Genomic DNA, 17,172 nt, shown 5'->3' on the forward strand with positions numbered 1-17,172 from the left:
TGGTCCCACTGCCTCCTACTCAATAAACTCCGGTGGCTTCCTATAGCCTCCGGGATCAAATGCAAAATCCTTTGTTTGGCATTTAAAGCCCTTCACCAGTTGGTCTCTTCCTATCTTTCCAGTCTGCTTAATCGTTACCCCTTTACATACTTTATGATCCAGTGACACTGTCCTACTTGCTGTTCCTCACATACAATGCTCCATCTCCAGACCCATGCCTTTCCACTGGCTGTCCATTTCTGAAACCTTGTCTCCTCACATCCCAGCTACTAAGTTTCCCTGGCTTCCTTCAAGACCCAATTCAATCCTACCTTTTGTAGAAGGAGGCCTTTCCCAGTTCCTTCTACTTCTAATGACTTCCCTCTGAAACTACCTTCCACTTAATATAGATGCGTGTATATAATATATATGTATACACATATATACATACACACACAACACACACACACACATACACACACATATATATGTAGCATATTGTCTCTCCAATTAGAATATGAGCTCAAGAGCAGGGATCCAATTTTTGCCTTTCTTTATATCTCCATCACCACAGTTCCTGGTATAAATTAAGTGTTTAATAAATGCTTGTTGACTGCCTGACTACAGTCCTTACAGATGAAGAAACTGAGGTCCAGAAAGGAAACTTGTTCAAAATCACACAGGTGACTTTGGTCAATGCAGGAATAAGTGGTAGAGCTTTTACCAGGTAAAAATGGGTTGCAATCTTCAGCACTGAAGAGAGTGCCCATATCCATGAAATCGTGGAATCATTGAAGGATCCTTGAAAGTTTCATTGAGTTCATATCTTATAAACTATGGCAGAATTGGATATTTTTAAATACTCAGTAAGTACATCTTACTATGACTGGAAAGAGTAGCAATATTGATCAGTTTGCCCTTTTCGTCCTTGATACCTTTTAGGGACTCACCCAAGGCTAAATCTTCTCTCACTCTCACTCAGCACTTTATATCCAAGACATAATGCCATCCTCCACAAATACCACAGGTTACACATGTGTTGTCAAAATGCTCCAAATGGTTTTTTGCCATTGTTTTCTTAGTAATGCTTTCAATATGTGTCTGTTTTAGAGCTGTATACATTGTAGCATACACATTTTTGTTATTGTGTTAATATTTTTTTCATATTGAACATAAGCAAAGGCCCATGTGTCCAGTTAAGAGGCTTAGAAACACAAGTAGGAACCTAAAGGAAATTAGAGCCTGAGGGCAATTTAATATAAGCCCACTTCTCTATTTATTTCCTTTATGTTACAGGTCTTTTAGAGTAGTAGAATGTACCTTCTGTAGATATATGCATATGTGTTTTGTAGCCTAATGATGTGAGGAGCTGTAAAAGGTCAGGGTGACTAAGAAAAGGGAAGGGATGGACCTGACGTGTGTAGACATCTGTCCAGTGGTAAAAAATGTTCAAGTTAAAAAGAATTTTTGTGAGTTGTGAATTTAAAAGACTTTTTGAGATTAGACTAATAAACTATAACTTCTATTGTGTATGACAGTTTATTAGTGTGAATGCTCTCAAAAATCATTGAAACAAAAAGGGCTAGCTCTTAATGTGCAGTAAGGACGAAGTTTGGTTACATGGAAAATTTTTTTAAAAACAGATAATCAAGAAATAATTTCTATTTGGCTGTGAAATATCTTAGATCAGGGGTGAGCAAAGTTGGTCCATGGGTTTCCTGCTATTTTTGTATTCCTATGAGCTAAGAATAGTTTTTACATTTTAAGTAAAGTACCCTTGCCTTAAATGATTTTTTTATCTTAAAAATTTTATAAAATGTATTAGTCATTTGGAACTAATATTTAACGACTTCCACAGCGTTGGGAACATAGTACATTTTCAATAAATAGATACTGGCTTGATTAATTGCATTTTTCAAATATATGTCCCTCAAACAATAATGGGACCCAGGAAAAGTAAAAGTAACAGAGGGAAACTCACTGGAGCAAAAAATGTACACAAAAAATCTAATTTAACCACATAGGCAAATGCTGTGAAATTAGTTTATGATACTACTACTGAGGAAGAGAACTAATAATTGTATTATAGGTTAAATCAAGTGATAGAAAGCATTTTATGGTGCTATTGTATTTTGGTCAGAGACATGAACTGAATGATATAGTGATTTTGTCCAGTTTGGAGAATGCTTCGATGCTACAGAACTCAATAGTTTTAGAAACTATTCTAGAAGCTCAATATTATTTATCTGCATATATGTTGTATGAATGACCAGCACTTTTTTGGTTCCAATTAGTTTATCAAGTGTTTAAAAGTTTTTAAAAACAGCAACATCAGTTCAATGCATTTTTTAAGCATTTGGGTTTGGTTAACTAGGGTAACTTGTTCCAATTTTTGGTTCACAATTTAATTCATTTCAAGTTTCTAGGGTCATGGATTGGATATGACCCAAAGTCTATTAGAATCTGAGTAACAAGAAACTCTGTGATAATAGGGTCTGACTTCTACTATGAAGACTTTTAATTGTAGTCAACCAAATTATCAGGAAAATGATAAGTGCCAGATGAACTCCAGAGCTGTAACTAGAAGAGAGTGACTGGGGCTTCTGATGCAGTTTGCCAAATTTAAAGGGGTTTTTAGCACGTATACTCCAGAAGCTAAACCTTGCACTTAGTGGGCAAGTCCAATCAGGCTTTCTCCCTGCCCACTGTCTCACCCTCAGTAAGTTTGCCTCACCTCACACACCAGCCTCCCTATGATTTCTGAATCTGGGGGAGGGGAGATGTGTCCTGTCTTCCCATGACACTCTCAATTCAATTTGTCTTTAAAAATTGATTTGAGGATGTTCTTCATGCTACTTGTCCTGGTTTAAATTTTGTAAAACTTGTCCAAAGTATGCTTTTGCTTAGGTATGGTTTGTGAGCCTTGTCCAAGTTGTACAAAAATACAAGTTTAAGTTCTGTATAAATTTGGCATGAGAATTAAACTTCAGTCTTTGATGTGAGAGTTTTCTATACTTTGAGATCTATCCAGGTCCTTCCTAAGAAGTTGTTATGTAATCCTCTGTCTCTGTTAATTAAAGTTAGAAACTCAGAATGAATCATTTTTCTCCTGTTGCATTTACCTAATTGCATAAGGAAATAGAACACTTCTGGCCTTGCTTGCTTTAAAATGACTAAAAGAAACTCTTGAATCAGTATCCTTTTTAGGTCAGGGCTTTTAAAGTACAGGACTCTTATTAGCATCCGAACGGGAAGAGCCAGCACTCTGGCTTAGCACGACTTTCTGTGAGTGCTGTTCTTTCACAGCCAGGGAAAGGAAGACATTTGCTGTACTAATACTGAGTGTGTTTCCTGTGTTAACTAACCTTTAGTTCCGTGGAGATCCCCCATTTTAATGAGCAGGGATACAGTGGAAGCAGAGGGACAGCAAAGTGGTGCTATGGGAGGTCTTCCTCCCACCAAAGCAGACCAAGGTGCTGCCCAATTGACTGCACCATGCTAAAGGCAGAATTATCATAGTCTTCTGGCCTGGCTCTCATTGGCTTGTGATTACAGTGATTGCTTAAAAATGAAAAAAAAATTCTTGCAGGAATTCTTTATAAAATAAGTTTTAAAAATATTTTGATAACTATGTTTCAATAAAATCTGTTTGCTTTATAATTCTATGTATTTTATTTTATGCATTTAAGAACATCATTCTGAGAAGAGGCCATAGATTTTACCAGTTGGCCAAAGGAATCTAGGACACACAAAAAATGAAAAAACCCCTCTCCCCATGCTCCATCAGCTCCCAAGCTTGAATCAGCCCCCAAGGACCAATATTTTCTCAATCCCTGCTTCTATTTATTACCCTGGTAATGAGAATTTCTCCCATTGTGGAGGGCTGTACCCCAAAGTATGTCCAATGATAAATGGGTCTCTATAAGAATAGAGAAGCTTAGCTTTGTATATTAGGGTGGGGGTGTTTGTATGTGTGTGTGTGTACACATGCAAATGCACACACATAAGTACAGGCTCGCATGATAGGCATCGTAAGAGATGCATTAAGGTGCATGCTCTCAGCAAGTAGTTTCAAATTCAATCCAGTGCATATTTATGATCTACCAAAAGCAGTATGGTACAGTGGAAAATGCACTACCTCTAGAGTCAGAGGACATAGATTTAAATTCCACCTCTAACACTACCTGTATGAACTTGGGTAAGTTGTAAAATCTTCCTTGGGCCTGTTTCCTCACCTGTAAAAAGGGAATTGGAATAAACCACCTCTGGGGTCTCTTCCAGTTCTAGATTCACAAGCTGCACTAGACGCTGGGGATTCAAGAACAAAAATGAAACAGCTCCTGGCCTCAAGAAGCTTATATTCTACTGGAGGATTAGGATTGCATATGATTTTTTTCCTAAAGATGGTCCTTCTTGACACCAGGTGGTCAAACTTGGGACACAATATAATTAAACAAATCAAACCAACAAATATTTATAAAACACTATGTATAAAATACTGTGCTAAAAAAAGAGCCTAGATATCATATTTCAGGAAATTATCAAGGAGAACTGCCCTGATATTCTAGAACCAGAGGGTAAAATAGAAATTGAAAGAATCCAGCCATCACCTCCTAGAAAAGATCCCAAAAAGAAGACTCCCAGGAATATTGTCGCCAAATTCCAGAGCTCCCAGATCAAGGAGAAAATACTGCAAGCAGTCAGAAAGAAACAATTTGAGTATTGTAGAAACATAATCAGGATAACACAAGATCTAGCAGTGTCTACATTAAGGGATCAAAGGGCTTCAAATATGATATTCCAGAGGTCAAAGGAGCTAGGATTAAAACCAAGAATCACCTACCCAGCAAAACTGAGTATAATGTTCCAAGGCAAAATATGGATTTTCAATGAAATAGAGGACTTTCAAGCTTTCTCAGTGAAAAGACCAGAGCTGAATAGAACATTTAACTTTCAAACACAAGAATCAAGAGAAGCATGAAAAGGTAAACAAGAAAGAAAAATCATAAGGGACTTACTAAAGTTGAATTGTTTTGTTTACACTCCTACATGGAAAGATGATGTTTATGATTCATGAGACCTCAGTATTAGAGTAGCTGAAGGGAATATACATATATGTATGTGTGTGTGTGTGTGTGTGTGTGTGTGTGTGTGTGTGTGTGTGTATAGTTGGGTATCTTACCCCACAGGAAAGAAGGAGGAAGAAGACAAAAAAGGGGGAAATGATAGAAGGGAGGGAAGATAGGGGGAGGAGGTAATCAAAAGCAAACACTTTCGAAAAGGGACTGGGTCAAGAGAGAAAACTGAATAAAGGGGGATAGGACAGGAACATGAGTATTGTGGAAGGGTTTTGCATAATGATACACATGTGGCCTAAGTTGAATTGCTTGCCTTCTTAGGGAGGGTGGGTGGGAAGGGAAGAGGGGAAAGAATTTGGAACTCAAAGTTTTAAAAGCAGATGCTAAAAAAAAAGTTTTTACATATAATTAGGAAATAAGATATACAGGCAATGGGGCAATGAAATCTACCTTGCCCTACAAGAAAATAAGGGAAAAGGGGATGGGGGGGAGTGGGGTGACAGAAGGGAGGGCTGACTGGGGAATGGGGCAAGCATAATATATGCCATCTTGGAGTGGGGGAGGGTAGAAATGGGGAGAAAATTTGTAATTCAAACTCTTGTGGAAATCAATGCTGAAAACTAAAAATACTAAATATTAAATAATAATTTATTTACAAAAAATAAAATAAAATACCATGCTAGGTTTAGTTAAGATGTAGTCCTCCCCTCAAGTAGCTTATAGTCTAGTAGTGGAATAAGGCAGCAATGCAAATTATTACATGAATACAAATACAAAATATTACATGATAAGAGCATTAAAATATTATAAAACAAAGTGTTATGTCAAGTGTATGGGAAATGTTATAAAAAGAGGGGAGGTTCAGGGTATGCTTCATTTGTATGAGGCAGCATTTGAGCTGGCTTTAAAAGTTAGGGAGGAATTCAATGGATGAAGATGGAGAAAAAGACATTCTAGGCATAGAGAACAGCCTGCTCAAAGAAAATGAGGCATGTGTTCCACAGGGACAGAGTTACCCAGTTTGTCTGGAATGGGAGGGAAATCTCAGATTGTATGGCACCCTTCTGTTCAAAAGGCCTTAAATGGTGGCAAAAGAGTTTGAACTTTAATTAGGAGACAAGGCAAGACAGGGCAGGGCAGGGCAGGGCAAGGCAAGATAAGAAAGGATTTATTAAGCACTACTATACGCCTAGGAACTGTACTAAGCAGTGGAGATGAAAATACATGCAAAAATACCATCCCTGCCTTCAAGAAGCTCACATTCTAAGCAAGGGAAGATAACACCAAAAAAGGAGCTGAAAGGAAAGAGGTGAAGGTACTTGGCATTGGGGAGTGGTAAAGGGGGGTATGTGGTATTGAAGTCTGGAAAGTCAGACACATTGCAAGAAGGGGTGAATCACTGAAGATTTTTGGACAGAGAAGTGACATACATAAGAGAAATTATTCTGGCAGTGGTATGAATGATAAATTGGAGGAGGGGAGAGAGTATAAGTATGAAGACCTACAAGAAGGCTATCATAACAGGCCAACTGTGTAGTGATCAGGGTCAAAACTCTGGTGCTGGTGTTGGGATTAGAGATGAAAGGATGAATGTGAGAGATGTTAAAGAGATGGAAGTGACAGGATTTGGTAACTGATTGGATGTGAGAGGTGAAGACAGGGCTGTCAATGATAATCCCAAGATTATATGAACATGGGAAACCTGGCAAATGGTGGCACCACAGATAAAAATATTGATGTCGAAAAGAGGAACATTTTGGGACTAAGTATTGAGCTTGTGAACATGCTAAGAGGGATATCAAGGTGGTGGTGGTTGTTCAGTTGTTTCAATCATATCTAACTCACTGTGACCTCATTTTTGAGGTTTTCTTGGCAAAGATACTGGGGTACTTTTAACATTTCTTTCTCCAGTTCATTTTGCAGATGAGGAAACTGAGTTAAACAGGGTTCTATGATTTACTCAGGGTCACACAGCTAGTAACTATCTAAGGCTGGATTTGAACTTATGAAGAAGAGTCTTATTGATTCCAAGCCCAGTGCTCTATCTGCTTTGCCACCTAGCTGCCCTGCTATCAAAATGGAAATGTAAATAAATACTTGGCTATGTAGGTTGGGAGCTAGTAAAATGCCTTGCCAAAAGTAAGTCCTTAATATTTATTGAATCAAAGTTCAAAAGCGAGATCAGGACTAAAAATACAGATTTTCAAGTCATCTGCTCAGATGTAGTAATATGGGGATAAATGAGATTGACAGGGGAAAAGTGTAGAGAAAAAATAAATGCAAGGGAACACCTACATTAAGAGATCAAGAAGAGGATCCAAGGGAGGCAGAGAAAAAATATAAGAACCAGTGATTTTTGTTTTTGTTTTTGCTTTTTGAAGCCAAGGGAAAAGTATTCAGGAGAAGAGAGTGGTCAATGGTGTCAAATGTTGTAGAGAGCTCAAGTACTGAAGGACAAAGACTGAAAAGGCCAGGGCCACTGGGTTTGGTAATTAAGAGGTCACTGACAACCTTAGAAGAGAGTATAGGTTCAGTCAAATGCTATGGTCATGAGTGACCAAATGGGGACAAGAAGAGTCAGACATACCTAAAATGACTGAACAACACAAAAGGGGACAAAGCTGAGCTGCAAGTTGAGAAAGGAGAGTGCGAGAAGTCAATGAAGACAAAGGGAATAGACAGATTCATAAAGAAGTCTAAAAGTGAAATGGAGGGAAAAAATGTCAGAGTAATTCAATAATAACAGTTAGCATTTACATAGCTCTTTATGGTTTGCAAAAGTATTTATACATATTATTTCATTTATTCGATAAGTTTGCATAGTACATTAAGGCTTGTACAGTACCTTCCTAACAATCATCTTGTGAGGCAAGGAAAGTATCATTGCCTAGCACAGTGCCAGGCCCATAGGAAACACTAAATAAATGTTTATTGAGTGAATGATTTATTCCCATTTTATTAGGAAATGAGCTCTAAGAAGTTAAATAGCTTGCTCAGGTTTACACAGCTAATAAGTATCTGACGATGGATTTGAACATTAGTCCCCACACTACAGATCCAGCACTGTATTTAGCATAATATTTTGCCTTGTTCCATGCCAATCACAGGGTCTTAGAGTTGGAAGGCATCTTAGAGGTCATCTAGTACAACCTGTACCTGGAAAAAATATTCTACAGACATCCCCAAAAAGCAGCCATCCAATTTTTTTCTTGAAGGCGAAGGCAGCTCAATCCTACTTTTGGAAAGCTCAAATTGTTAGGAAATTTTTCTTTACATAAAGCTTAAATATACCTCTTTGCAACTTTGCCCACTGCTTCTGATCCTATTTTCTAGGACCTTTCACATGAGAGCTCCTCAGGTATTTGAAGATTTTGATCATATCCCCTCTAAGTCTTCTCAAGTCAATTTATAATCAACAAACATTTATTAAGTGCTTTTTATGTGCCACATACCATGTTGCTAAGGGTGGAGACATTTTCATGTTATTATCTGACCATCTGTTTCCATATCTGGGGTCTTATCATGTTATTATTTGACCATCTGTTTCCATTTCTGGGGTCTCCACTCTTTATTAACCATTTTTCTCCTATTCTTGTATAGTGGAAGAAACACTGGTTTTAGAGTCAGAGAACATGGGTTTAAATTCTACTTTTGATTCTTACTACTTGTGTGACCTTGGGCAGGACACTTATCTATTCTGGGCTTGTTTCTTCAGCTACAAAATGGAAGAGTTGGACTAAATAGACCCTGAGGTCCTGTTCAGCTCTATATTATGATCTTACGATCTTTCCTAGTCTGAAGATAATCCCTTTTGGAAAAGAAAACAAGCAAAATAAAATGTTAGTCTTCAGACTTATCATCACCAGCCTTCATCAGCATCTTATCCCCTAAGGCAGTGGAAGCAGGTGCTGTGGAGCACTTAGAGCTTGGTCAGACACTGAGGATGCCAAGATCTTCCATTGCATCCTGAGCCATCACCAATTGTCTTGACTTTTGTCTTGCCCCGGGCTCTGATAACTCTGGAAGAGAGAGTAAGGCTGACAACTTCAAGCAACTCTGCCTCGCTTAAATCCAATTTACATGAGTTAAGAGGCACCACTCATACCATTTTACTATTCCATTATTTTACTATTTAATTATTTTACAAATTTATAATAATTATAATAATTTTATCACGTTATTTTATTAGTTTACTATTCAACTATCTTATTATTTTATTGTGTTACCATTTTACTATCCTACTCTTCCATCTACTTTGAAGTCCTGTGGTGATGGGCTAGTGATGAAGCAGCAGGAGTTGATACACTGGGAGTTATAGTCACAATACTGCACACAGGCAGCCCAGGCCATATGGTTATCTTCTCACTGAACTGAAGCAGCAGTGGGATTCGGCAGCCCCCTGGATGTCTGATCAGGCTTCTTAAGGAACACACTGCTTGCCTCCTGGTGTGAGTAAGGGGCCAGAAAAGATGCCCTAAAAGTGGCCTGCTTACCATGGCAGGTAGGGATTCTACTCAAAACACAAAAATATGTACAAAACTTTTGCAAATATGATTCTACACACCACTGGTACATGGAATGTAAGCACGCTTATGGAAAACAAGAAATCCAGTAGATCTGAAAGACAAATAGAGAACTCACCAGGTATTTCAACCAAATAGCAACCCTGGTGAAACAAGGCTAGCAAATGAAGGCTAGCTTTCTGAATCCAGAGCTGGATACATGTTTTTCAGGAGTGGCCACAGTAATGATTAGTGGTGTGAAGTTGCCATAGGTTTTGTAAACAAATCTAATCTAGTCAACAAGTTTGTATGCCTCCCAAAAGAAGTGCATGGCTTATAACGATTTGATTGCCACTTGCAGAAAAGGGCCCTACTACCATCATCAGTGTGTATGCTCCCACCATGATAAACTCTGATGAGGTCAGAGGAAAATTTTCTGAAGACCTGGGGACCCTCATCATCCATGTGCCAAAAGAGGACAAGCTTCTAATTCTGGGTGATTTTAATGCCAGCATAGGCACAGACTATCAGATATGGAGAGTCTTTGGAAGAAATGGTGTCAGAAACAGTAACAACAATGGTCACTTACTATTGAAGACTTCTGTATCTCATGACCTCTTCGCCAACATTTTCTTCCATTTGGAACACAAATGCAGTAAAACTTCATGGACACACCCTTGGAGCAAACAGTGACATTTAATAGATGATGTCATTATAAGAAGAGACAGACAGGATATGAGAGTGACAAAGGTGATGTGTGGGACAAAGCACTAGACCAATCATAGATTTATCCTCTCCAAGCTAAACATTCACATTCAACAAAAGTGGGAGCTCCAAGGCAAGATGACTACCAGATTAATGTCAACAAATCACTGTGTGAATAGTTTGCTACAACACACTGTAGAAAAGGAGTGGGCAGCTTTCAGAGATTCGGTGTACAGGACCACATTTACCCATCTGGGCCAAAACACTCACAAACATCAGGACTGGTTTGATGAAAATGACAGGGAAATTCAGAAGTTACTAAATAAAAAACCGGAAGTCCACAGAATCTACCAGCAGGATAGTTTGTCCATCTCTAAAAAACGCAATTTTAATTCCATCAAAAGTAAAGCACAAGCAAAGCTTAGAGAGATGCAGGACTTTTGGTTTAGTAAACAGGCAGTTTTATGTTCATAGTAGTAACAGGTCAGTTTTATGCTGATAGTAATAATCCAAAGCACTTTTATGATGCCCTGAAGGCTATTTATGGCCCAAAGACCTATGGTGCATCTCAACTACTCAGTGTTGATGGAGCCACACTGATATAAGGATATGATCCTGGAGAGATGGGCTGAACACTTTCATAGTGTACTCAACAGACCCTCATTAAGTAATGCTGAAGCCATTAACTGTATACCTCGGATTTAAGACAATCACTTTCTAGTCAAACTTACAACTGAAGGGGTTTTGAATGCCATTAGGTTCCTCTTGTGTGGCAAAGCACCTAGCACTAATTTCATTCCAGTAAGATCTACAAGGCATGAGGTCTACTACTCTTACAAAAGTCGATGGAAATCTTCCAGGTTACATAGCAAGAGAAGGTTATTCCCCAGGAGATCATGGATGATGTTACTGTCCATCAATATAAAGGAAAAGGAAGTAGGTTGTCCCGTGATAATCATGGAGTGGGAGGGGGTTGTCTCTCTCTTAGTCAACACTGGCTAGATCCTTGACAGAGTATGCCTTAATGAGCTGATCCTTCACTTGGAAAATGGTCATCTACCCAAGAGCCAGTGTGGCTTCCGAAAGGGCCAAGGAATGGTTGACATGGTGTTGCTGCCTGACTACTCCATGAAAAATGCCAGAAGCAGAACAGAGGTCTATACACAACATTTGTTGATTTGACCAAGGACTTTGATACTCTCAGTTGCAAGAGCCTGTGGAAGATCATGGTGAAATACGATTGCCCAGAGAAGTTCATCAGTATTGTATTAACAAAGGCATGTCTGCATGGGTTTTGGATCATGGAAGCTGCTCTCATGCTTTCCCAGTCACTGATGAAGTGAAGCAGGGCTGTGTGCTTGCTTCCATGCTTTTTAGCAGGATGTTTTCAAACAATGTTGTTAGGTACCTTCAACAAGGACAAAAATGACACCAAGATCAGCTACTTCACTGATGGTATATTATTTAATTTGAAAAGTCTACAAAATAAGACTAAAGTAGAGGGAGAGTTGGAACATGATTTTTTTGTTTGTTTGAAGATGACTGGCTCTCTGTGCAGTCTCTGAGACTGAGATGCAACAAAGTATGGATTAATTCTCAGTCATTTGTGCTAAAGTTGGTCTAACAATTAACACCAAGAAAATGGAGGTTTTCCACTTGCTGGCACTGTACTATCCATATGTGAAACCATTGGTTAAAGCAGATGTAGAAATTTTGAATTCTGTGATTAAGTTCACTTACCTTGGTAGTACATTTTCCAGGGTTGTACTCATAGATGATGAGGTTGACACACACATTGCTAGAGCCAGCTGAGTGTTTGAAAGGTTCCAAGAGAATGTATGGAAAAAGAGGGAATAGGCTGTCCACCAAATTGAAAGTCAATAGAGTCATTTTGCCGACCTCACTGTCATATATGCCTGTGAAATGGGACAGTCAACCAGCTCTATGCCAGAAAATTGAACCACTTCCATTTGAACTGTTTCAGGAAGATTCTGAAGATCACCTGGCAAGACAAGACCACCTAAAGGCTGAGGTCCTTTCTCAAGCTGAACTGCCAAGCACTCAAACACCCTGCAGAGAGTGTAACTACTATGGGTTGGCCACGCTGTTCAAATGCCAAACATATGTTTACCTAAAAGACTATTTTATGGAGAACTCACACAGGGCAGGCACTCACATGGTAGTCAGAAGAAGCAACACAAGGACACTCTCAAGGTCTCTCTGAAAACTTGGATATTGATTGTGAGCCATGGAAGACACTGGAACAGGACTGTCCAGCATGGCGTGCCCACATCAAAGAAGGTGCAAAGCAGAATTGCAGTAGCTCAAAAGAAAAATGAGATGTGCAAATTTAGAGACATCGCCCTTCCTAATGGTCATACAAACTATTTGTGCTCAGGCTGTGGTAGAGCCTTCCGAACTCATATTGGCATAATTGCCTTAAATTGTATTGATACACTGTTCATTGATCCTGACATCATGTCATTTTGGTCCTCTTCGAGCACAAAGGATAAACAACAAAGTCTCCCAAGGAGTCATCTTCTTCTTGCCCTTTCTCACTTAATGTAGGTTTAAAAAACTCTTTTTGCTATCCTTAACATCTATTACCAGCCTCAGCTAATTTTTAGGTTTAATGCTCCTAGAACTACTTTTACAAGTCTGTACCTGTACAAAAAGATATCTTTTTGTTTTCATTCTCAGTTATATGCCTTTGTTTCTATTTTTTATACATGTTACCTTTACATCTGAGTTAGTCCATAAATTTCCTTTGCGTTCACGTGGATATCTTTAGGCTCCTCTCTCTTTTCATTGTTACTCATATTACTTCTGTTTTTGTCTTCAAAATTTCATTCTGAAGAGCTTCTTAAGCCTCCTAAGCTGACTTACCCCACAAGATAGTAGATCATTTAATCCTGCTTGTCCTTTGTCTGAACCCGTTGAAATTTGTTCTTCCAAAATCTAGAGTAATGTTAGAATGTCCCTGGTTTCCCTCTCCTCCTTCACAAACTTAATGCTAGGTTAGTCACTTTCCCCATTGTTCCTGTCATTTCAACTTCAATAATCAGTTCCTTCTTGTTGGTCAGAACCTGCCCCAGATTCTTTTAGTCATTTCCTCTACCACTTGAAGGATAAAATTATTTCTAGAGGAAGTCACAAATTTATCAGAGGCCTATTTTGGGGTAAGAGAGAGAACTACAATGGAAGTCTAGATAGTTGAATTTCCCCATCACTATAATTTTATACTTTCCTGCTGGTGATATTTTCCAAACTGCTCATTTATTTGCTCCTTCTGTCCAGGTGCTCTGTAGTATGCCTCTACAATAGTCATTTCTTTCTTACCTAGTTGAGATTTACCTCAATACTCTCCACCATGCTTCCCCTACTCTGGGTACTTGATTTCCTTAGATAAATATATCTTAATGCTCTTTAAAAGTTAATAATTTTATTTTCAAAATATAGTCTTTTACCTCCCCACCCTGAAGAAGCATCCTTTGTAATACGAGATAAAAAAGATAGAGAAAAAATATCAACACAACTAACTAACATATTAACAATTTAACAATATGTAGCCTATAATCTACATCCATAATTTTACACCTCTGCTTTAGGGTCAAGTTCGGCCATTATAATTACACAGCTTTCAATTTCATCTGTTACTCTATTTATATTGTTGTAGTCATTATGTATATTATGATGTGATCTTTGGCTATACTAATGGAAATATAGGGAAATGATAATCCCTAATAATATTAAATATTAAATAATCCCTAATACCTGCAATAATATGTTCAGTTCTGGATGCTGCCTTTTATGAAGGATATTAGCAAGCTGGGGTGTCAACACATAATTCTAAATCAATATTACGGGGTAGGAACCTAAGTATAGTCCCACCTTTTGCCTACAGAGTAAAATCCATAACCTTTGTGACGATTATTTTTCACAATATTTAATTGTCTTTCTTTTGTTAACTTTTGGCCAGGATGAATCCTATACAAAATTTTGAAGTATACTGCTTACAGAATTCCAAGGCACCCCATTCCCTGCCACATTTTCCTTTGGATGGCACCTCTTCAGGACTCTCAAGCACTTTATGACTTCATGGTTTTTCTTCTCACTGTTAAAATCTGCTCTCAGGAAAAGACATAAAATGCATTCAGACAAAATGTAAGTAAGACTAGACTGTATTAAAAGGTTATAAAATCCTTAAATGTTATGACCATGTCGTGTTTCACCTTCATATGCCCTTAAAAGCCTAGAAAAATCCTCTGTACAATAAATATTTATTGAGTAGCTTAGAGTGTTACCTTTTATAGAGGTGTTTGCATTTTAACAGGGATAAATTGAGATCAATTACTCTAGCAGTTCTCAAGTATGGTTTGAGGACCTTAAGAGGTCCCTGAGATCTTTACAAGGGGGTCCACAAAGTCATAACTATTTTCCTAACAATACTAAGATGTTATTTGCCTACCTCCCTTTTCCAACTAGATATCTGTGTAAGGCCAAATTTTTTTTATCTACTTTAATCAAAACAACATATCACAAGAGACTGAATGCAGATGCAGATATGGGAATTCAGCTGTTTTCTAGTAAGCCAGTCATTAAAGAGATTTGCAAAAATATGTAAAACAATGACACTCATCTCACTAGTTTTTTATTTTAGGAAATATAGTTGCTTTTCATTTAATTTATTTATATTAACATGCAATAAGTTTATTATTTGTAAATGAATTCACATTTTTTAAATGTATCACTTTCAATTTCTAATATGACAAATATTAAAAGACTATGTAAACAAAAACTCTTTGGGTCATCAATAATTTTTAAGAGAATGAAGGGATCCTCAATAATATTAAAAGTGTTAAAGAGATCCTGAGACTAAGAAGTTTGAGAACTACTGATCTAGTCCAACCTTCATATTTTACAAGAAGAAAGGAAGGAAACAAGCATGTTTAAAGCATTTACTATGGTGCCAGGCATTGTGCTAAGCACTTTACCTACATCATCTCATTTGATCCTAACAAAAGCTCTGGGAGCGGGGTGCTATTCTTATCACCATTTTACAGCTGAGGAAACTGAAGCAAACAGAAGTAAAGTCACTTGCCCAGGTTCATACAGCAAGCAAAAGTCTGAGGCCAGATTTGAACACAGCTGCCCACTTGTATTCTGGCTTAAACCAGTGGTGGTATTCAAATGAATTAACAACTGGTTCTCCACGGAACCCAGCTGAGGGCAGCCCCCGACTGCTGATGTGAGGGATGCAGGCCCTGCCCCTGCTAACAACCGGTTGGGGAACCCAATCTAAAATCAGGTTCTGGTTTTACAGAACTGGTGTGAACTGACTGAATCCCACCACTGCTTAACTCCCCATCAACTGCACAATCTTGGGGAATTCACTTATCATCTCTGAGACTTAGATTTCTCATCTATCAAATGAGGGGCATGTACTAATTAGTCTCTAAGACTATTTCTAGCTACAAAGCTCTGGATATTCTATTGCTGGAATTTCAGAATCAAACTAAAAATAGGTGAGGATTCTATTTTTAAGCAACAGAACTAGGCTAGGCATAACTAAATAACATAGGCATTTGCCTACTCCCCATGTGTGAAATGTGTGCCTTCCTCTTGGGTTCTAGACTGTTACAGGTGGTTGAGGTTGCTAACAAGCTAATGAACAGATAAGTGGAATACGGCCATATTTTCCCTGTTCCTGTAGTTTCTCACATAGCTTTTCCACCTTTGCCTTTAATATATTTTTCATTATTATTATTTTTGCAGACTTCTGAAACTTGCTGCTTTCTACCTAAGAGAATTTCAAAAAATATTTTTATTTTTTCCTCTCTAGGTTTAATGTTTGGCTGATCATCAGATGTATCGATAACTTTGTATTTTTATGAGGTTTTTTTTTGACAATGTAATTGGTATGATTGGTATTTGATAAAATGCTTTGTTTTCTTAAAACGTACAGTTGAAAGATCAAATACTGTACTCATATAGCTCTGAAAGAAAGCTTGGATCATGAACTACACTAAGTTTTTGGTTTGTTGTTTTTGCTTTTTTTGAAATCTGTTAAATGTGGGGTTGGCATCCATTGAGGAATAGTTGAACAGAATTGAGGTATATGAACATAATGGAATACAACTGTGTTACAGAATTATTGAGTCAAAACAAACGACAAAAATACCAGAGATCTAATCCAACCCCTTCATTTTATTTATATTTTGAAACTTTTATTGATGCTTTTAAAAAGTCATTTCCTAATATGTCTCCCACCTCCACCCCTACCCTCCACTAAATTCTCTCTTTTTAAAAAGATGACTTTGTAATATCTATGAGGAATTCACAAAAATGTGGGAAAACTTGTATGAACTGATAAAATAAACAGAGCCAGAGCAACATGCCCAACGACTGGAAAAAGGTAAAAAGAAAAACAAAACTAAAAGTTGACCAAATTCAAATTAATTACAATGACCAATATTAATCTCAGAGAAACAATAATGAAATTATTTTTCTCTTCTTGGCAGAGAAGCAGGGGACTATGGCAAAATGTTGCAATACGATCAATCATAGGCACTATGTTGGTTAATTTTACTTAATTGTTTTTCTTTGTAACATAGGAAAATTCAATGGGGATGGGTGAGATGGTAGTAAAAATATTAGCTCTAATATTCAAAATTGAACTCTAATGTTCAAAAATGCTATGAATCTATGATTGGTTCTTATATCCTACCGAGAGACTAATTCCTTGGCCCCACATAGTTTTATGGAATCAATATTCTACCATGCTTATTCCACTACTCAGTGTACCCCATTACCTAGTTATGCTAACTAACTATGGTATTCCTGAAATTTAATTAATCATTCTGGCTGGTGCCAAGATAGCATATTCATTTGGCCATGAATGATGGGGG

The sequence above is a fragment of the Trichosurus vulpecula genome, chromosome 2, assembly GCF_011100635.1.
Source record: "Trichosurus vulpecula isolate mTriVul1 chromosome 2, mTriVul1.pri, whole genome shotgun sequence".
NCBI classification, from domain to species: domain Eukaryota; kingdom Metazoa; phylum Chordata; class Mammalia; order Diprotodontia; family Phalangeridae; genus Trichosurus; species Trichosurus vulpecula.